The 24,007-nt window shown below is 39.5% G+C and overlaps 1 protein-coding gene across 8 annotated transcripts in view; it reads right to left on the bottom strand.

Annotated features, from left to right (window-relative positions):
* The window catches only part of SIPA1L1 (signal induced proliferation associated 1 like 1), a 393,891-nt gene that overhangs the window by 208,888 nt on the left and 160,996 nt on the right, over window positions 1–24,007 (bottom strand). The window lies entirely within an intron of this gene.

The raw sequence follows: 24,007 nt of genomic DNA on the forward strand, positions 1-24,007 counted from the left end.
AAAACCGAGTGGGGCAGAATTAAGAACGTCGTCCTTATCCAAACCCCGGGTCAAATAACTATATAACAAACCACACTTTCAATTAAGAGAGACTGAAAAACATAAAAGTCTAACTAAGGTTTAAGACAATGAAGTTTACAGGTAGTACTATGACAAGGCTGAGGATCACTGTCCATGTATCCACAAATACACTGTCTAACATCACCTTAGTGTGTGTGAGATTCAGCCATGTTGTTGTACTCATTATGGTTATTAAATTTTTTTTATTTTTAAAACATTAAAAGAATAAAAGTGGAAGCCTCAAAACAGAAGGAAATATTTGCTATACATATATCTACCAAAGGACTGATTCAGAACACATAAAGAACTCCTTACAAATTAATAAGAGGGCTGTGCACAGTAGCTCATGTCTGTAATCCCAGCACTTTGAGAGGCTGAGGCAGGTGGATAACTTGAGCCCAGGAGCTTGAGAACAGCCCGAGCAACATAGCTAGACCCTGTCACTACAATTTAAAAATAAAAATAAAAAATTCAGTATCTTCCTTGGTTTAAAAAATCAAAAATTAGCCAGGCATGGTGGTGTGCACTTATAGTCCCAGGGAAGCTGATGCAGGTGGATTGCTTGAGCCCAGGAGTCCGAGGCTACAGTAAGCTGTAACCACATCACCACATACCAGCCAGAGCAAGACTCCGTCTCTGGGGGAAAAAAAAGAAGAAGAAGAAGAAGAAGACAGGCCACCCAAACAGAATATAAAAATGGCTAATAAGCATATAAAAAGGTGTTCAACTTCATGCATCACCATGGAAATACAAATTAAATTACAATGAGAGAAAATTACATAATGATGAAAATGGCTAAAATTTTAAAATCTGACAACACCAAGCCTTAGAATGTGCAGCAGTTCAACTCTCACACAATGGTGAAGGGAATGTAACTGTAAAGCTGTTTGGCAGTATCCAATAAAGCAGAATATAAACACACCCTGCAACCCAGCAATTCCAGTCCTAGGTAAATGCCTACTGGAAGTATGGATACATAGGTCCCCAAAACACAATAATTTCCCAATAACTATTAGTTGTAATAGCCAAAACCCAGTAACAAATTGTGGAATACTAATACAATGGAACACTATACAGCAGGAATCAGGATTTTTTTTTCTATAAAGGGCAAAAATAGTAAATATTTCAGACTTTGCAGGCCGTAAAGTCTCTGTCGCTGTCACATCTGTTTAAACCTGCCTTTGGAGTATAAAAGCAGCCATAGACATTATGGGCTTGGCTAGGTTCCAATAAAACTTTATTTACAAAAACAGCCAGTCCACCAGCCTTAGTTTTGCCTGCTACGCAGCAATGAATAAAAATGAGCCATAACTAATACAACAACGCTGATAATTCTCACAAACATAATGTTGAAACAAAGAAGCCAGACACATGAAAAAATATACTATATGATTCTGTTTTATAAAGGTCAATAATAGGCAAAACTATGTAAGTCAGAATAATAGTTTCCACTGAGTGTAGGATGTAGGGGGAAGTAGAGACTGGGAGAAAGAAAAAGGGGGAACTTTTCCCTGATTCGAGTGATAGTTTCACGGTTATGTTCAATTTGGAAAATTTCACTAAGGTATAAATCTACAATGCACTTGTCTTCATTCTAAATAAAAAAGTAAAACATTTTAGTAATTATTATAAAGAATACGGGACACATTACTAAGTGGATGCTTTCTCATAGTGTGCTATACCCAGATATCAAACACTGAAGCAATGCAAGCCTTGTGCCCTCACAAAGCAAGTTCCTAAAGTTCTCCCTTCACATTTACAGTGTGATGTCTACATTGCAGCTAAACCCCTCTTCCAAATTTCATGTAGGACTTGAGAACGAGCTAGGATTAGATAGCATACACAGGAGTGGCAGTAAGTAAATGCAACAAAGAGGGAGGAAGAAAAGAAACAGATGGGTGAAGAGACTGGTAGCAATAATGCCCTGCATTTTAGCATAATCTGTTAAGTAAGCAATATAGAATTTAAAAAGTAACATAAACAGCTTAGAAACACAATTTGGAAGGTCACTGAACTTACCTTTTGGATGAAAGTAAAGACAATTTAAAAGCTTACTAAGGCTCTTAAAAGACTGATGAAGGGATTTATTTCTGGTACAACAATTTCTTCCAATCTAACAGATTAAATAGGCAGGAAGCTTCAACTTTTCAAGTGAAGAGGCAAACCTGGCAATGATACAGTCTTGACTTTCTAAGCCTACATGTTTTCACATTATAAGGATTTACGTTCCATTGTATGGGCTTACGTCATTAGCGAAATGAAAAGAGAAGAAATAAAGAAAAGACGGTGAAAATAATTGAAATCTAGTCTCTATACTGAATAACAAACAAGTGCAAGAACTGGACTATAGGGAATGCAGAGACAAAGTTCCTGTCTTAAAGGAGCTCACAGCATAGAGAAGCTGGCAAGCCTATGTATCAAAAATTTAAATTAAAAGTTATAAAAGTCAGCTGGGCTACATGGGAAACCCCATCTCTACAGAAAATACAAAAATTAGCCAGGCGTGGTAGTGTGAGCCTATAGTCCCAGCTACTCAGGAGCTGGGGTAAGAGGATAGCTTGAGCCTGGGAGGTTGAGGCTGCAGTGAGCCAGCCACGATCATGCCACTTCACTCTAGCCTGGGTGACAGAGTGAGATTATTAAATGCAGGGAGAGTAAGAGGCAACTGAAAAGAAAGTAAGGAAAGGAAGTCTTTCCATAAAGGTAGGAGTGGAAGTAAGTTTTGAATGATTACAGATAGGCAAGGTTAGGAGAAAAGAAGCACCATTCCAGGCAGAGGGAGAGAATGTACGCATGGAGACATGAATGAGTCTGTCACATCTGAGGTATAACGAAAAATCTGAGACAGCCAGAATATCATGTACAAGGACAAGCTAAAACTGAGTTGTGGCCAGGTGCGGTGGCTCATGTTTGTAACTCCAGCACTTTGGGAGGCCGAAGAAGGATACTTGGGCCTAGGAGTTTAGTTTGCCAAGGCTGTTCTCAACACAGTGAGACCTTGTCTCTATTTAAAAATAAATAAATAAATAAAACTGAGAAGATGAAGGGGCTTGTGAATCACATTGAAGTTTGAATTTTATCTTACAAGCATTATGGAACCATGGGAGTGGGAATTGGGGAATGAAAATGGAATACAAGGACTAGAGGGGAAAGCGGCATGTCTCAAAATATATCTTTTTGCATAGTTTTGACATTCAGAACCATGGTAATGTTTCACATAATAAAAATATCAAATAATTAACGTCAACCAGTATATGAGAGGAACCTAAAGTGAAACATAAACAGTAACAACTAAACTACATTAGGAATATATAACATAACCACATAACCACCCTGAAGGGAATGCAGAAGAACTAACAACTGTGGAAACCAGTATCTTGACTATAGACATTGAGGCTAGAGACTAAATGAACACAGAAAGGAGAAAGGCTAGAATGAACTCCAGGGTGTTAGATTTGAATCAGAGGTATCACTATGAAATCATGGTTTTTAACATGTATTTTAATAGGCAGACAGGAACAGACAAATGCAGATATGTGTAAACATACATATATTCATTTCCTAGCTCTGTCCTCTGAGAGAGCCTAAGGGTAATTACATCTTAATAGCACAATTAGCACCCAGACGGTGGTTTCTAAACATCATCCTTCAATAAAAAGAACCAGGACTACTTGGAGAAATGTCTGGCTGCAAAACTGGGACAGGAAAAATACCAGGTGAGTCTGAAATATCTTGTAGTGCCAAAAAGTAAGGAAGTCCTCAAAAAAGATGGGGTCTTCTAAAAAGGAAGTGGAACCAAACTGAAGAGGCCGAATCTGGGACAATTTAATGGATTATAACCTATAGGATAAAACAAACATCCATAAGTCCATAGTGATAAAAACAAATAAGTGAATGTATAAGTACATAGAAGAGAAAGCCAAGCTCTTTTTTATAGAATTTCAATGGATACATGTAAAAAGAATAATGGAAGTAAAAAAACCACCATTTAACAAACACCACAGATTAAAGGAAATAAGGAAACATAACAACTGCAATGTTTGATCCTGGATTGGGACAAAAAGACCAGACAAAAGACATTACTGGAATAGCTGACAAAACACAAATACAATGTAGAGATTAGTTAATAGTATCCTATCAATGTTAATTACCTGATTTTGATAATTTTACTGTAGTTATATAAGATATTGACTTATATGGATTGGGACAAAAAGTCCAGACAAAAGACATTACTGGAATAGCTGACAAAACACAAATACAATGTAGAGATTAGTTAATAGTATCCTATCAATGTTAATTACCTGATTTTGATAATTTTACTGTAGTTATATAAGATATTGACATTTGGGGAAGGTGGACAAATGGTAGATGAAAGTTGTCTGATATATCTAACTTTTTAAAAAAAAATTCTGAGATTGTGTCAAAATGAAAAGCAAAGAAAGAAAAATATGGACAGCCAAGAGATTCTGAGTCATAACCTTCATCTAAAGTCTAGTTTCAGGCTTTTTTCTCTCTATGCCAAATATTAAAGCTGACAAAGTGTGATATTTACAAAAAAACATATATGCACATATGTATAAATGAGAAGTTTGAAAATATGAGCAAATAAGGGACTGTAAATAACCAAACATTATGGAAAAAGAACCAAACAGTAGAGAAATTTAAAACATGATAACTGAACTTTAAAATGCAAAGCTTAAAAAGAGAGATTAAGGCCAGGCACAGTGTCTCACACCTGTAATCACAGCACTTTGGGAGGTTGAGGCAGGTGGATCACCTGAGGTCAGGAGTTTAGGACTAGCCTGGTGAAATCTCATCTCTACTAAAAATACAAAAATTAGCTAGGTGTGGTGGCGGGAGTCTGTAATCCCAACTACTCGGGGGTCTGAGGCAGGAGACTCGCTTACACCTGAGAGGCGGAGGTTGCAGTGAGCTGAGATTGTGTCACTGCACTCCAGCCTGGGCAACAAAGCAAGAAGAGAGATTAAGAAGCATAGATGACAGAGTGAATAGACCTAACATTCGCCTAAAAGGAGCGCAACTTGAGCATTCCAAATCAGAAAATCTGAAATCTGAAATGGTCCAAACTTTGAAACTTTTTGAGTACTGACACAGCACATGATGCTCAAAGGAAGCGTTCACTAGAGTATTTCAGAGTTTCAGATTTTCCGACAAGGATGCTCAATTGCAAAGTATAGTACAAATATTCCAAAATCTGAAAAAACCTGAAATCTAAAACACTTCTGGTCTCAAGCATTTCAGATCAAGGATACTCAAACTGTACTAGACGAAGATAATGGAGAAACTCTCTGGTACAAATGATGCCAATCCTTGAATCCAGATAGGCCAGCAAACAAGAAGCAAGTGAAAAATCAATACCAAGAGACATAAGAGGAAAACTACAGTCCACTATATAAAAAGCAATCTTAAAAGCAGTAGAAAGAAAAGAAAATCGCCTACAAATGTATACCAATTAAGGTGATGGCTCATTTCCCAACAGCAATAATGGAAGCCACGAGAGAGAGAGAACTATTATTTTCAATAAACTATAAGAACCATCAACCCAGAATTACATAGCTAAAGATAACTCCTTCTAGAACAATAAACATTTTCAGGCAAACAAAACCAAGATTTTACCATCAATAGACACATTTTTGCACAGCAGAAAAATGATCCCAGATGACAGACCTAAAAGGCAGATGAAGGGTGATACCACACAAAAGATGACAACCAAATAAAGGGCTAACAGTCAGATGAAAGATGACTGACCCCATTCGTCATCAGAAATAAATCACAAGGTGGTGCCACTACATACCCATTGGAATGGCTGAAATTAAAACCATGTCACTAAGAATGTGGAGCAAATGGGACTCTCTTATACCTTTGGTAGCAGCATTAACTGATAGAGCTCCTTTGGAAAATTGGCAGCATCTATTAAAGTCGAACAAATGAATATGCTATATCTCAGCAATTTCACACCTAGGTAGACAGCCAGCATAAATGGACACATATTTGTAGCAAAAGATACTAATGGGGTTCAACATATACTACTCCAAAATATGGCATTCTTAGCATTTGAGAAAACCACAGAAGCAACCTTCTCCTGTCCTTCTACTATGAAGTAGGCCATAAAAGAATTCTCTAGCCTTCCTCCAAAGTAGGTCATAAGACCTTCATTCTATAGGTACCCTCCTTATACCTACAGGAAAGGAATGCCCTTATCTCTGAAGACACAGGGACACGAAGCAGCTAGACAAATAGGCCTAGTTTATTACCACTACATCATGCCCCCCTTTCCAATCATCCTTCTGCACAACTGCCCAATCATCATCAAATTTAGCATAAAGACACAGAGATGTCCCTGCTTCTTTGGGTCTTCATTCCTGAAGACTCCTGTGTCACGTAAAATTTATATTAATAAATTTGTGTGCTTCTCTCTTGTTAATCTGTCTTTTGTCATAGGATGTTAGCCGTGTACCTAGCCATTGGTAAGAAAAAGAAATCTTTCTCCTCTACAGCATAAACAAGAATGTTTATAGCAATGCAATTCCTAATAGCCAAAAACACTGCAGTATACATCCATAGCAGAAAGAAAAGATAGGCTGGGCACAGTGGCTCATACCTGTAATCCCAGCACTTTGGGAGGGCTGAGGCAGGCAGACTGCATGAGTCCAGGAGTTCGAGACCAGCCTGGGCAACATGGTGAAACCCCATCGCTACAAAAATTTTTTTTTAATTAGCAAAACATTCCTGTAGTCCCAGCTACTCAGGGGGCTGAGGTGGGAGGATCACCTGAGCCTGGGAGATGGAAGTTGCAATGAGCTGAGATTACACCACTGCACTCTGGCCTAGGTGACAGAAAGAGGCCCAGTCTCAAAAATAAATAATAAGAAAGAAAAAAATAATAATTGAGGAGTTCTATATAACAGAATACTGTAACAATAAAAGTAATAAAATATTGCTACCTGCAACATGAATCATCATGAATGCAATGCTGAAAGAAAAAAGCCATATACAAAAGTATATACTACCTAATTCCATTTACATAAAGTTCAATGCCAGGCAAAACTAATCACTGCTATAACTAGTAGGAGTCGCATCAGGGGCTTCTAGAAATGACGCTTCATTTTCTTGATCTCAGGGCTGGTTTCTTGGATGAGTCCAATTTTTGAAATTCATTGACCTATCCACTTAAGATCTGTTCTTTCTGTGTGCATATCATACTTAAAAATAACATTTATTTAAAAATAGAATAAAGAATAAGCAAAAACACTAGCAAGAATATCACAGAAAGAATACTGTGTTCTCATGGCATCCTATCCGTGGCAAACAATTTTGACTTGTATTCTTACCAATGATGTTCGCTTTGATTAACTGATTAAGGTGCTATCTGCCAGGCTTCCACCACTGTAGAGTTACTTATTCTTTCCCCCTTTCTAATTAGTATTTCACAGAAAGGTAATCTAAAACTATATAAACATCTGGTTCCTCATCAAGCTTTCAATTAATGCATTTCCTTTTTTTTTTTTTTTGAGACAGAGTCTCGTTCTGTCTCCAGGCTGGAGTGCAGTGGTACAATCTCTGCTCACTGCAACCTCCACCTCCCGAGTAGCTGTGACTACAAGCGGGCACCACTACACCCAGCTAATTTTCGTATTTTTTAGTAGAGATGGGCTTTCACCATGTTGGTCAAGATGGTCTGGATCTCTTGACCCTGTGATCCGCCTGCCTTGGCCTCCCAAAGTGCTAAGACAGGCATGAGCCACCCCAATCAGCTTCTGCATTTCATTATTTAAATTAAAAAAAAAATTTTTTTTTTTTTGAGACAAGGTCTTGCTCTCTCACCCAAGCTTGAGAGCAGTGGTGCAATCACAGTTCACTGCAGCCTTGATCTCCCGGGCTCAAGCAATCCTCCTGTACTTAGCCGCTAAGACTACAGGTGTGTGCCACCACACCTGGCTAATCATTTATTCATTCTTACATTTGTGTTATTCATTAATTTATCAAGTGGGGTATAATCCATTATTATTATTGTTTACTATAGTTAATCACTACTATAATCAATCAATCCATCTTTTTTTTTCCTAAGAGACTAGGTCTCACTCTGTCACCCAGGCTGGAGTGCAGTGGTGTGATCATAATTCACCCAAACTCCTGGGCTCTAGCAATTATCCTGTCTCAGTCTCCTGAGTAGCTGGGACTACAGGTGTGTGATATCATATCTGGTATTTTTTGTTAATTCACTTATTTAGAGACAGGGTTTCACTATGTTGCCCAGGCTGGTCTCAAACTCCTAGCCTCAAACAATTTTCCAGCCTTAATCTCCCAAGTAGCTGGGATTACAAGCATGAGCCACTGTATCTGGCAATCGCTACTACTATTTATTTGGTAGCACAACCTTCCCAGATTTGGCCAGTGGAAACCCCTTCAAGATGGCTTCTAGGTCATTTTGACATTACCAGATCATTTTTTTAAAATCATTTCCTCATTTTCTGAAACTACATGTTTCAGTCTCATTTCTCCAAGGAGTACTGGTTCCTTTTATTAGAGAACTGTATTTAGAAATCAAGATTCGGGTGCCAGATATGTTCACTGCTATTGGGAGATACTTCCAGGCACTGTCAATGGGCAGTGCTAGGGAATATAAATGCATATGTGTTGTACATCTACATCCACAAGATTTTATTGGGAGGGTTTTTTTTTTTAAAGGTAGGGTCTTACTCTGTTGCCCAGGCTGCAGTGCAGTGATGCGATCACAGCTCACTACTGCAGCATCAACCTCCTGATACTCCCACCACAGCCTCCTGAGCAGCTGGGACTACAGGCGCACGCCACCACAACCGGGTAATTTTTATAGATTTTGTAGGGATGGGGTGATACACTTTGGCTGTGTCCCCACCTAAATCCCAAGTTGAATTGTATCTCCCAAAATTCCACGTTATGGGAGGGACCCAGGGGAAGGTAACTGAATCATAGGGGCCCATCTTTCCCAAGGTATTCTCATAATAGTAAATAAGTCTCATGAGATCTGATGGGCTTGTCAGGGGTTTCTGTTTTTGTTTCTCCCTCATTTTCTCTTGCCACCACCATGTAAGAAGTACCTTTTGTCTCATGCCATGATTCTGAGGCCTCCCCAGCCATGTGGAAATGTAAAGTCCAATTAAACCTCTTTGTTTTTCCCAGTCTTGGATATGTCTTCATCAGCAGCACAAAAATGAACCAATACACGGTGTTTTGCCATGTTGCCCAGGCTGGTGCCAAACTCCTGGGCTCAAGCAATCTGCCTGCCTCAGCCTCCCAAAGTGCTGGGATTACATGCGTGAACCACTACATCCAGCAGGATACTTTTTTAAAAAAAAACTCAACAAATTCCAATCAATGGTGCCAATACTAGTAACAAAAAGCAGAGAAAAAGAAAAAACTTGACAAGCTAACTGTATATGAAGTTCACATGAAAAATCAAAAGCCCAAGAAGAATCAAGATATTACACATGAACACAACACTAATGAGAGGATCTGCCATATAAACTATTAATTATAACACAGTAAGCCTTGCAGATTAATGGAGAAAGACTGAATTATTTAATAATGGTACTTGTAAATGTGTTTATGCATGTGGAGGGAAATTATACTAAATTCTTGTTCTACCCTATATATAAAAATAAACTTAATTCAAGACTTGCATGTAAAAAATAAAATACAAAACTTTTTTTTTTTTTTTTTTTTTTAGATGGTCTCCCTTTGTTGCCCAGGCTGGAGTACAGTGGTGTGATCTTGGCTCACTGCAACCTCCACCTCCTAGGCTCAAGTAATCCTCCTACCTCAGCCTCTCAAGTAGCTGGGACTATAGGTGTGAGCCATCACACATGGCTAATTTTTGTATTTTTTGTAAAAATGAGGTTTTACCATGTTGCCCAGGCTGGTCTCCAACTCCTGAGCTCAAGCAATTCACCCACCTCAGCCTCCCAAAGTGCTGGGATTACAGGCCTGAGCCACTATGTCTGGCCAACCACTGTACCTGGCCTCATTCTACATTAAAATAAAAAACTTCTGTTCATTAAAGGATACCATCAAGAAAATAAAAAGATAAGTCACAAATAAGAAATCGTATCATCAACAAAATCTAAGTATCTAGAATGTATAACTCTTATAAATGTGTAAGACAAACAATCCAAGAGAAAAATAGATAAAAGTTAGAAAACACAAAAAGTCCTTAAATACAAAAAATGATGCTCAGTTTCCTTCCTTAGTTATTAGTGAAACATAAATTCAAAGAACCTTTACACATCTACTAGCTTCATTAAATTAAAAAAGTCAAACAATGTCAAGAATGTGGCAAAGATGTGAGGCAACGGAAACATTCAGATGCTCTGGTGGGAACGTACATTGGTACAATCACTTTGAAAGACAGTCAAGATGTCAGGTAGACAGATGGTATGGCATATCCTACCATCCAGCAATTTCACTCTTAAATTTATGTTCACTGAGAGACGTGTCTCCCGGAGACACATACAATTGTTTTTTTTTTTTTTTTTTGAGACGGAGTTTCACTCTTGCTACCCAGGCTGGAGTGCAATGGCACAATCTCGGCTCACCGCAACCTCCGCCTCCTGGGTTCAGGCAATTCTCCTGCTTCAACCTCCTGAGTAGCTGGGATTACAGGCACGCGCCACCATGCCCAGCTAATGTTTTTTGTATTTTTAGTAGAGACGGGGTTTCACCATGTTGACCAGGATAGTCTCGATCTCTTGACCTCGTGATCCACCCGCCCCGGCCTCCCAAAGTGCTGGGATTACAGGCGTGAGCCACCGTGACCAGCCTCATACCATTGTTCATAACCACAGAAAACTGCAAACAACTCAAATTCCAAAAGTAAAATAAGAAAACAGAATGTGGTTTTGTTTGTAGGAAAATCAGTGAACTATGATGTTAAATGCATCAAATAGAAAAACTCAAGTAGACAATGTCCCTCAGTATTTCTGCAGAAAGAAATTTGTAATAAACCAAAAGAAAGGTTTTTTTTAATTACATTACAAACTTACTTTAGGCTGGGTCAGTATCACTTAATAGTCATTAAAATCTTCCCAAAAGTTTTGTACTAGGAGGTATTTTAGATGTTTCCAAGACATACACAATTAAGTCCCCCAAGTTATAATGACATGGTCCCCCAGTTTTGAAAATAATAGTGAATTCATGGCACACACTAAACAAAATAAAACAAAACCATAGATGTTATTTTTATTTATAGAAGATACTTACATTCCTAAAGTTCAATTAAAACACTTCAGAAAGCACCATTCACACTGTGGTTTTTCAAAAGAAAAAAAAAAGGTTTTTTTTGTTTGTTTGTTTGTTTTTTAAGACAAAGTCTCATTCTGTTGCCCAGGCTGGAGTGTAGTGGTGAGATCCTGGCTCACTGCAACCTCCGCTTCCCGGGTTCAAGCAATTCTCCCACCTCAGCTTCCTGAGTAGCTGGGATTATAGGGGCCTGCCATCACATTCGGCTAGCTTTTGTATTTTCAGTAGAGATATGGTTTTTGCCATGTTGACCAGGCTGGTCTTGAGCTCCTGACCTCAAGTGATCCACCTGCCTCGGCCTCCCAAAGTGCTGGGATTACAGGCATGAGCTACCACATCCAGCCAAAAAAAGGTATTTAAAAAAAAAAATTAAATCTCAGACTTATAATCCCAACTATTTGGGAGGCTCAGGCAGGAGGACTGCATTAGCCCAGGCTGGGCAATACAGGGAGACCTAATCTCTACAAAAAATTTAAAAATCAGCCAAACATGGTATCACATTCCTGCACTCCCAGCTACTCAGGAGGCTGAGGTGGGAGGACTACTTGGGCCCATGAGGTCAAGGCTGCAGTGAGCTTTGATGATGTCACTGCACTCCAGCCTGGGCAACAGAGGAAGACCCTGTCTCAATACCAACAACAACAAAGTTAAAACAAAAATCCTGCTATTTTATTAGTTAGCTACAGGGACACATGAGATTGTTTATCTTAGGCTCAGACCAAGTAGCCTATGCATTTGTTTAAATATATACATATTTAAGAACAGCATAATTTCAACCAAAAAAATTAAACTCTTCAAATCAATATAACTGGATTTTAAAACAAAACCAAAAGCCACCTTGCATGAGCAGAATGCTTAGAGTTCCATGCATGATGCCTCTGATTTCAATCAGCACTGGTGTCACCATTGTCAAGATGATCTGACCCAGGTTGGAGTGAGGTGCACTTACAGGCCTAATAACCACCCTTAAAGCAAAGGGTTCTTTATACCACTTAGAGTTAACATATTTTAACAGTTTGAAAACATCATAAAGTACATAGTTAAATTCGGCATCAAAGGTAACTATCTACTTTTCTTGGGTTTAAATGTTATATAATAGGCCAGACACAGTGGCTCACGCCTGTAATCACAGCACTTTGGGAGGCCAAGGCAGGTGGATCACTTGGGGTCAGGAGCTCAAGCCTGCCTGGCCCACATGGCAAAACCCTGTCTGTACTAAACAAAAAAAAAAATTAGCTGGGCGCAGTGGCATGTGCATGTAATACAAGTTACTTGGGAGGCTGAGACAGGAGAATGGCTTGAATCTAGGAGGTGGAGGTTGCCGAGATCATGCCACTGCACTAGAGCCTTGGCAACACAGTAAGGCTCCATCTCAAAAAAAGCAATGTTATATAATAATTGTTCAGAATTTAGAATATTAGGGACCATATTTTATATCGGTGACAGTATGTACAAAATCTTTAAAACAGATGGTAAGTTACATAGAGACATGAAGCGACAGTTCTAGCTGATTCAGCTCTAATTCACTGTTTACTTTCTAACAGCACTATTTCAAAATGAGCAATTCCATAGCCCATAGAAGAGATTTTCATTTTAAGTAGAGGTGACATCTTTACTTATGTAAGAAGCAATTTTACAGGTTAACAGAAGAAATGAATTGCTACAGAATACACTAGAGATATGTTTCAGCAAACCATTAGTTTTCATTCTCAAGGGTATGTACTAAGTGTATCAGCTTAACAGTCATTGAATTTATTAAGCCATAATTTTGCTACACAAATTCTCCATTCTCTCCTTCAGAGCACTCTGAATAAATCAGAAAGCAACGTTTGCTTTCCTCTCTACAGTAACAACAGTGTATTTGGCCTGAATTCTAAATAATCAGGTTCTTTATAAAATTTTTGGAATTTAGCCAATATACAGATCTTTTCACTAAACATAAGCATGAAGGAAATAGGCTCAAATCATAACTTTCATATTTAACTACTCAAAATGGGGGAAGACAGCCTCTTCAGACAAGCAGGATAAACATGCACAGAACTCCCCATCACCATACATGCTCTCCAATCACTACAAACAGAACTGTTTTTGAGAACTTGAGGCACAAACATTCACTGGATGTTTATTGGTATCAGTATCTATAGTCTAAAATCTATTGGTGCAATACTTAGCACACAGTGTCTTTTACACTGATTAAGAGCACATTAGGTGTGATGGTTAGTTTTACATGTAATGTGGACAGACTACAGCACTCAGTTATTCAATAGAACACTAATCTAGGTGCTGCTGTGAAGGTATTCTATAGAGGGGGCTAACATCTACTACCAATTGCTTTAACTGAAGAAGATTATCCTCCACAACGTGGGTGGGCCTCATCCAGTCAGGTGAAAGTATCAGAGGGGGCAGTTAGTCAGACATACATAGGGCAGGAGTGGGCCCCCACACCCACCAGGAAAGTTAAGGCAACCATCAGGTGGTGGTCTGGCAGTTGTCACACTGCCTCACTAAAATAGTAACAGGTCACAGGCAGCACCAGGGAAAGGAAGTCTCCCTACAGACAGGAAACACCTGAAACTGGTATCAGCAGCTTCCTAGTAAGTTCTCAAGGGTTGGGCGAATAACCACAAGCATGCACATTAAGAGGCAAAATGGCAGAGGATGACCTTCCAGGGACATTCTGCTGGTAAGGGAAGTGCAACTCCAGTAAACACACTGCACATGCTCCCCTCCCAAGCACTAACAGGCCACTGTGCACACAGGCAACCCACCCCAAGGGAAGAATCAGGGGAGAACAGACACCAGACCCTGGAAGTATGCCATCATATAAAACCCCAAGTCAAAAGGTCAAACCTGCACTTGTCCTTCAAGTCGCCCTCAGTATCTCTGCAGATGCTGGGCCGCTTCCAAGTGTACTTTCCTTCCTTGCGTTCCTGCTCTAAAACTTGCCTGAGTATCTTCTTCTGCCTTATGCCCCTCAGGAAAACTCTTTCCTCTGAGGAGGCAAGAATTGAGGTTGCTGCAGACCTTCATGGATCCACCACCAGTAACAAAAAGCCTTAGGAGCAACAGCGGAGGACTGACTCCCAAGGAAGAAATTCTGCATCATGACCGCAGCATCATCTGCCTGAGTTTCTAGCCTGCCCTACAGATTTCTGACTTGCCATCCCCAACTGAGTAAGCCAATTTCTTTCTTAAAATAAGTCAGACAGGCCAGTCTCAGAGGCTTACTTCTATAACCCCTGTCTTTTGGGAAGCCTAAGTGGATCACTAGAGCTCAGGTGTTTGAGACCAACCTAGCAACACAGAAAGACCCCATTTCTATAGAAAAATTTAAAAATTAGCTAGGCACAGTGGTACGTGCCTTTAGTCCCAGCTACTTGGGAGGCTGAGGCAAGAGAATGAATCCCCTGATCCCAGGAGTCTGAGGTTACAGTGAGCTACGACTGCACCATTACACTCAAATCGGGCAACAGAGTGAGACCTTGCCCCTAAAACAAAACAAAATTCCCTCAGTATCAATTTCAGTGTCTCTGTCTTTACACATATAAATATATTTGTATTTATAAACACACACACACTGGAGAGCCTTGACTGACACACTAGGTAAAAAGAAACACTATGTTTCTTCTATATACCACCAATAAATTCCAACATCAAATCATCAACTAGGGTATGGGGTGTTCCACAACAACCAAGTGTCCGATTCTTGGCAGACACCAAGACACCAACCAGATGTCTTACAGTTCAATTCTATGGTGACACTGTCTACCTATAGTTAGTTGCTGATGAAGAATGCCAAACTCTGTAAAATACTTGAAAAGATTTATTCTGAAACAAGTATGAGTGACTATGGCCTGAGGCAGAGTCTCAAGGGGTCTCGAGAATACGTGGCCAAGGTGGTTGGTTTCAGCTTAATTTTAGGGAGACATGAGACATCAATAATAGATGTGAGGTGTACACATTGGTTCGATCTGGAAAGGTCGGACAACTTTAGGGGGCAGTGGGAGGTGGGTCTCAGGTGGATTCAAAGTCTGACTAGCAATTGGTTGAAGGAGTTATTAACTAAAGACCTGGAATAAATAGAAAGGAGTGTTTGGGTTAAGATAAGGGGTGGTGGAGAAAAATGTTCTTAACACACAGATGAAGTCTCACAGGTGACCACCCAGAGAGACGACAGATGGTCAGACCTTTAAAAGGTGCTAGACTCTCAGCTAATGACTTCAGGATTGGGAGGGCCGGAAGGGGAAAGATCTAGTTAACAGAGATTCTTTATAGATGCACATTCCCACCCCACCCCCGCCACACACACACAAGATGGCTTTGCAGGGCCACTTCAAAATATGGCAAAGAACATACTTTAAGGTAAAATATTTTCATTTCCTTATTTCCTGTGATGTTATGCCAGAGTCAGGCTGGTTAAGTAAAACTCAGCTGATGAGATTTTATGGTTTATAAAGAGTGACTCCCCAGACCCCTGTAGAAATTTGGGCAAGAGACAAAAAGGTCAGAGTTTAGTCCTCATAGCTCAGATCCCACAGGATGCTCCTACTTCAGATGATGATCGCCAAGTCCAGGCCTCAGGTATTTTTTACCTACAGAAAATAAACTGCATGGGAGGTGGGAAGGGAGTTTCTCCTGACCCTCTCCTTGAGTTCGAGAATTTCCTAGAAGGACTCACAAACTCCAGAAAACAGGTACTTACATTCACCAGTTTGTTACAAAGACACAAGTGAGCCAAATGGAAGATGCATAGCATGGGGTAACGCAGGAGGGAAGCCCTCTGAGGGCACAGCACCTGTATGTGTTCACCAACCCGGAAGCTCTCTAAGACTTTCCTTTTAGAGAGTTCCCGTCTTCCCTCCATGGATCTAATGGGATGGGATGGAAAGTTGCAAACCTCTAATCACATGATTGATTATCCTGGAAACCAGTCCCCATTCTAAAGCTGTTCAGGGGCTTTCAACCACCAGTCATCGTACTAATATATTAAAAAGACACTCTTATCATTCCTGAGAATTCAAAGGTCTTAGAAGCTCTGTCAGGAACCAGGGACTAAGATCAAATACTGTAACAAAAGATGCTCCTGCCAGGAGCAATGGCTCATGCCTCCAACACTTTGGGAGGCAAAGACAGGCAGACTGCTTGAGCCCAGGAGTTCGAGACCAGCCTGGGCAACAAAGTGAGACCCGCCCCTCGATCTCTAAAAAAAAAAAAAAAAAAAATCAAAAATTTGGCCAGGCATGGTGGTCCATGCCTATGGTATCAGCTACTAGGAAGGCTGCGGCAGGAGAACTGCTTGAGTCCAAAAGGTAGAGGCAGCAGCGAGCCGTGTTCGCACCACTCTGCTACAGCCTGGGCAACAGAGTGAGATCCTGTCTCAAAAGGAAAGAAAAAAAAAAAGATACTCCTATCATCCCTGACAGTCAAGAAAGTTCACAGGGGTTTTAGAAGTTTTAGAAGATCTGTGCCAGGAACCTGGGTCAGAGACTTAATATATACTTCTTATGTCACACTAGGCAACATGGGAAACGCTAAAGGTTTTTAAATTTTAAGTCATACAAGGAAAAAGGCACTTTAATTCATTTCACCTGGGGAAGAACGGCATTCCTTGATTACTGAAAGACAATACATTATGACTGAAATAATCCCCAACTAAAATAAAAGAGGATCATGGGAAGCATACTACACTCTCCATATGAAAAACATTTTGGGGGAAGACAAGGGAACATTAGTTCTGATGTGGGGTCTGGAAAAAGGGGAAGAGGGCTAGAAGAAAATCAGGCTAAGTGAAACAAAATGCCACACCAGAGCTGAGCTGCCAAGGCACGTACTTATTCACCCAACCATTTTAATAATGTTTCAGGACTATGTCCCAGGTGTTTTACTTTGACTGTCTCATCTGATTGGTTCATACCAATATCAAGTGGCACATACTATTATTATCCATAATTCTCAGGAGGGATGGAGGAGCTAAAGACATAATTAACACAAGGTGACAAAGCTATGACGTGGTACTGGTTCCCAAATATGAACCTAGGCCTTGATTTGAGTTACTGAGCTACATTCACCAGTGGCAATATTTCTCTGGCAAAACAACTGGGCAAAAACATTCTATGCCAGATAAGCTTATGAGCAATGTCACAGATATATTAAAAGTAAATGGTATATTATGTTTGAGATATGTACATAAAGAAAGGGGAGTAGGCCGGGCACAGTGGCTCACACTTGTAATCCCAGCACTTTGGGAGGCCAAGGTGGATGGCTCACCTGAGGTCAGGAGTTCGAGAACAGCCTGGCCAACATCATAAAACCCCATCTCTACTAAAAATACACTGGGTGTGGTGGCAGGCGTCTGTTACCCAGCTACTCAGGAGGCTGAGGCAGGAGAACTGCTTGAACCTGGGGGGTGGAGGCTGCAGTTTGCCAAAATCGTGCCACTGCACTCCAACCTGGGAAACGAATGGGAGGGAGGTATGGGAGGGAGGTATGGGAAGGAGAAAGGGAGGGAGGGATGGAGAGAGAGAGGAAAGGAAGGAAGGAAGGAGGGAAGGAGGGAGGGAGGGACAGAGGGAGGGACGGAGGGAGGGGGACTAAGGGGAATTAGCATGAGCAGAAACAGAAAAGCAACCTCCATAAAGAGAAAAGATTTTTGGTTCAACGTTGCCAAGAACTGTTAAATAAAATTTATGGGAGGCCACTGTTTTGAACTGAGCTTCTGCATTTGGCTCCAGCAGGCCAGATCAAAGTGGAGACACTTGTATCGAGTTGAAACTTTAAGAACAGATAAATCCCAAACAGGCCGGTGTTTCAAAAAAACCCAGATTCACAAAAACCAATCCGAAACAGCTCAGTTAACCTGAACTGGCATGACACAGAAGTTCCGGTCTCTTCTGCTTTAACTCTTACAAGAAAAGTAACCTGAACTAACCTGATGTTAACAAATCTGCTCTTTTATATTGTGCTGTTTCCTTGATCTGGCTCAAGGTACCTTACAAAAACACAACCGTTCTGCCATGCACAATGGGGCTCCAAATCTATAGATGTAATGCTTCCCAGTTCATGAAGAACGAATAAAAGCCAATTCGATGATCAAATTTGTTGATTTTGTTTTTAAATACAACCTAAAAATTTAGCTGTTTTCCATCCTATCTCAACTTAATAAGAAAATAAAAACCAAATTCATAAAGTATAGGAAATCCTAACACAGATGATATCAGCAGACCAGACCAGTGAGAAATAGAAAGCATATGGAAAGTGTGAGGACAAATCCCATAGGGCCAAAGAACTGTAACTCCTTACAAGAAAGAGGATAGACCGTCAAATAAATTTTCCTAGCAGATTCCAGGAATAACTAGCAATGTCAGCCGATGCTGGGAGAAGCAGCAGGGCAGGCCTTGGATGGCAAGTCAGGGAATTAAAACCCACACATGTTATGGGAAAATCTACCATACCCAACATGGTACACTCACCACGGCTTCTGTAATAACAGTCTACATGCTCTACCAGGTGAATAAGAATACAGCAAAGCTGAATTCAACTTCTTATTCTTCCACTTACTACAAGTAAATCTATGACAATCGCTACTCATCCCATGAAAATCAGCAACACAGAAAGGAGTACTGAATTCAAGAATACCTAAAAAAAAAAAATTCATACAAAAAACAGACTACATTTTTCAAAGTACAATACATTCTCTCAAGAAATTTGAGGAAACATGCTATCCATAAAAAGAAAAACTGAAATAAAACTTTTTGGCTAGAACATAATTATTGGGAAATAAAAGCACACAGGGTGAATCAGCATCAGCTCCTGGAGTCTGTGGCTGGCTTCTCTACCCTGATGCCATCCCCAGTGGACATACTGTGTTCTAATATTTTTTCTCTTTCTGGAATCACTTCTTTGGTTTCTCTTCAGCTTCTAAACATGTACAAACTTCCTTTAAATCATAAAAAGCCTTTCCCATGACCCAGATCCCTTTCCCAAATAAAGAAGTCATGAGGTAAGGAGGTGTTAAAAAGCTGAATACATGGTTTTACTATTATACGAACAAAGAAACAAGTGAATAATGGGGAAGGATAGTTGATAACATACCAAACTTAAAGTGCCACCTTTATAGGAGAAGATTACAAACTAAGAGCCTGTATACAGAACTTTGTCCATGGGCACATTTTCCTTGGCCATGTAGTGTTTCACAGAAATTCAACTCCATTTTTTAAAATCACATATTTAAAATGAAAATACAGATTAACAGCTTCATTTAAAAAAAAACTGTTAGATCTGATAGCTTTGAGGCCACAATCTCAAATAGCAATTGTGGCTGGAGCCAATGGCTAGCATGAGACCTCCATTCTCCTCCTCTCCTCGGTCCTCAAGACTGTCTTCCTCACCTTAAGCTTATGCTGGCTGGCATCTATCATCCCACTTGTCCTCTTTTTCTCCTGCAGTAGAAAAACATTTGTTCTTATCCCAAGGCCTGCTTTTACTCATTGCCATTGTAGGCCAGGGCCCTGAGGTCACTTAAGTCGGTGAGTCTAGGCCGGGTGCAGTGGTTCACGCCTGTAATCCCAGCACTTTGGGAGGCCAAGGCAGGCGGATCATGACATCAGGAGTCCGAGACCAGCCTGACCAACATGGTAAAACCCCGTCTCTACAAAAATACAAAACTTAGCCAGGCGTGGTGGCGCATGCCTGTAGCCCCAGCTACTAGGTAGGCTGAGGCAGGAGAATTGCTTGAACCAGGGAGGCAGAGATTGCAGTGAGCTGAGATCATGCCACTGCACTCCAGCCTGGGAGACAGAGTGAGACTCTGTCTCAAAAAATAAATAAATAAAAATAAAATAAAAAGTTGGTGAATTTGCTGCAGGATGACAGAGCCAAAAGAGAAGTTGAAAACACAGACCTCTAGCTGGTAAGAGAAGGCTGACAAGGCTAGAGTCATGACTTCAGGGGAGGTTGATATAAGTTAAAATGAAAGAAGACTGAGCTCACAAAAAAGAATATATTAAAAGGAGATGGCAATTAAGAAGGAACCTTAAGAAATAACAATAATTCAAGTCACTATAAGAAAGTAAAAGGTAATAGTACATAACAGTAAGGGAAAGGAAGTACAGGAGTGAGATGGTCAAGATAGATTTCAAAATGAGTTAAATTGATGGCACAAAGATGACAGCAAAAATTCATTCAGTTGTGACACTTCAGCCATAGGAAGAGATAATGGTCCACTGTAAAGTAATCTATTTAACAACCAAATTCAAGTCTAAACTACCCATGAAACTGTACTACATCAGTTGGTTAAAGTTAACACAGAAAGATATGTCTTAATTACTGTCAATGTAAATGTGTATCAAGGTCTTAGAAGACATTTTCCATTGACCAGAATTATCATATGCCAAGTTTCATCTTACATGTTAAAAGCACCTTCAAGTGAAATGAACAGGCAGAAAAAAAAAAAACCTAGGCATAAATTAACAACAAAAATTCCCTCCAACTGCTGCACTGTATGAGAGTACATTTTGCTATCATAACAAAAACGGCGAGTTAATAAAGTGAAAAATTACCAGATTTTCCTCCAAATTTTATGTCATGAGAAGAGCAAAAAGGCCCATTTAACCTAGACTTTAAAGCATTACATTGCAAAAGACATCAAACTGAATCAACATTAGTACCTCTGCACATTTGGCTTAAAAAGAACATAATTTAGAAATTGTACAATATAAAATAGGTGTATCTGCTATGGCATTTGTACTAGACTACAATACAGGCAGGGCAAGGTGGCTGATGCCTGTAATCCCAGCACTTTGGGAGGTTAAAGTGGGTGGAACGCTTGAGCCCAGGAGTTCCAGACCACCCTGGGCAACATAACGAGACCCTGTGTCCAAGAAAAAAAACTGTAAAAAAAAAAAATAAATAGATAAATGGGAGATATAATATGGAGAGAATTCACAGGGAAATATAAATTCAATATTAAACATACAGAAATACCCTTATTAACAATTAAAAAAACATTAAAGCAAAAATGAAGTACCATCATTGTACAACTACTAAATTAGCAAATAATATTTTGTACATTTGGCCAGGCACAATGGCTCGGCCAAATCCCAGCACTTCGGGAGGACGAGGCAGGTGGATCGCCTGAGGTCAGAAGTTCGAGACCTGACTGGCCAACATGGTGAAAACCCACCCATACTAAAAATACAAAAATTAGCCAGGTGTGGTGGTGCACGCCTGCAATCCTAGCTACTCAGGAGGCTGAGGGAAAAGAATTGCTTGAACCCAGGCGGCAGAGGTCACAGTGAGCCAAGATCGTGCCACTGCACTCCAGCCTCAGCCTGGGCGAAAACAGCGAAATTCCATCATATATACGTATATATATATATATATACGTATATATATATATATACGTATATATATATATATATATATGTATATATATATATATATTTGTGTATGTGTATATATATATTATTTTAAGTAATGTTTAGCAAACTGCTGATAATCCTTAGATAAGTAATTAATGGCACTCTTAGAAAAGGATCTTACCTAAATAACACAACAGAAGCAAAAGGTTATAGAAACAAAAATACATTCTACTACAATGTTTTTGAAGCAAAACAAATAATCTGGAAACAAGTCAATTATTCAACAATGGACATACATAGGAAACTATGAAGCAACAAAACTATAACCTATAACTTTTTGTTCATGTGATAATAATGAACACCATATGCAAACCTGGAAAAATAACTGATACCATGTGAAGGTGGAAACAGAATACAGGTTGAGTATCCCTTATCCAAAATGCTTGGGATCAGAAGCATTTCAGATTTTAGGTTTAGCTGTTTTTGTTTTTGTTTTTAAAATATTTGCATATCCATAATGAGGTATCTTACGAATGGGACTCAAGTTTAAACACAAAAATTCATTTATGTTTCATATATACCTCATACACATAGCCTGAAGGTAATTTCATACAGTATTTTCAATAGTTTTGTGTACAAAACAACATTTGTGTACACCGAACACGCAATGAATCGCAAGCTGTCACAATAGGTCAGGTGTGGAAATTTCTACTTGTGGTGTCATGTTGGTGCTCAGAAAGTTTTAAATTTTAAATGACTTCAAATTTTCGATATCCGGATCAGAGATGGTCAACTTGTAATATACCTACCAAGATTGAAAGTACAGTAGGTAACCAGTGAAAAACAAGGCCAAGACAAAGACAGAAAAACACAAAGTTCAAGTAAGTATTATACTGGAGTGATACATTTATGGAGCATTTTATATTTCAATAATAATAATAGAGTAGATGAAACAAATAAAATCTAGGCATCATGGGATAACAAGATTGGCATACAGACAAAAAACTATAGCAACAGCGCTAAAAAAAAAAAAATAAAAAAGAGAGAGAGAGAGAGCTGCGAGATCCCAATGTTAGACGCAGTAAAGACAAGTTTTGACAAATGAACTAAAAAGACGTCAGCAGCTTCAGAAACTTAGAAAGCTACTAAGAACCTAAGAGTGAGCCATTTCAGCAAAATGGTAGAGACACAGATCTTACACAGAGAACTGCTTAATTAATAAATGAGGTAGGGAAGTATCTGTGAGTCACCCGGGCAATGCAGGCAAAGAAGAAATTGTTGATCACCTGGAGGAGGAAAGAAAGAACCGTGATAGTTTAGAAAAGAATCAAGGTTGAGAAAAGTTTTTTAAACTATAAAATAGAAGGAAAGTGAATAGTCAGTAAAGAGAAACACTAAAAATGCAAAGGAGAAAGAACACTACGAAATGGCTCTTGGAGGCCATGTAACACAAGAACTCAAGTTATACGAAGCACAATGTGGCTTTTCATTGTCTGCTCCCAAAAAGCACTCAAATTTGTCTACAAAAGTGATCCTTCATTAAAAACTTTCATATCTTCTTCAAGTCAGACATACTGATTAGAACATGTCTCCAACAGTATTTTAGCAAAAAGCGAGCCACAGTTCAAATGAATGATTCTCTATTGACTTCTAAAAAAGCTAGAGGTCCCAAGTGAAACCCCAAATAAAATAATTGTGTTAGAGCAGAGAATGTTTGAAAGAAACCATCATTCTCAGCAAACTGACACAAGAGCAGAAAATCAAACACCGTATGTTCTCGCTCATAGGCGGGTGCTGAACAATGAGAACACATGGACACAGGGAGGGGAGCACTACACACTGGGGTCTGTTGGGGAGAAACAGTGGAGGGACAGCGGGGGGTGGGGAGTTGGGGAGAGATAGCATGGGGAGAAATGACAGATATAGGTGATGGGGAGGAAGGCAGCAAACCACACTGCCATGTGTGTACCTATGCAACAATCCTGCATGTTCTTCACATGTACCCCAAAACCTAAAATGCAATAAAAACAAACAAAAAAAAAAGGGATCTAAAATTCACATTTTTCTTCACTTCATCATCACTGAAATCAGTATGCATCTTATAATTCCTGGCATCTTAGCAATGTAACATAGTTTAGAAGGCTCAACTTTTTTGCCTTTTTTTTAAAGTTTTCCGATTCAACTCAATTCCTCACAGAGCATTGTTTTTCCTTAATAATACATAAGATGATGGTGTGCCTTACACTAGAAAGTATCTTTTACTTTTAAAAATATAGTGTCTTTTGTCCTTA

Source organism: Cebus imitator, unplaced genomic scaffold (assembly GCF_001604975.1).
Source record: "Cebus imitator isolate Cc_AM_T3 unplaced genomic scaffold, Cebus_imitator-1.0 Scaffold54, whole genome shotgun sequence".
In the NCBI taxonomy this organism is placed as follows: domain Eukaryota; kingdom Metazoa; phylum Chordata; class Mammalia; order Primates; family Cebidae; genus Cebus; species Cebus imitator.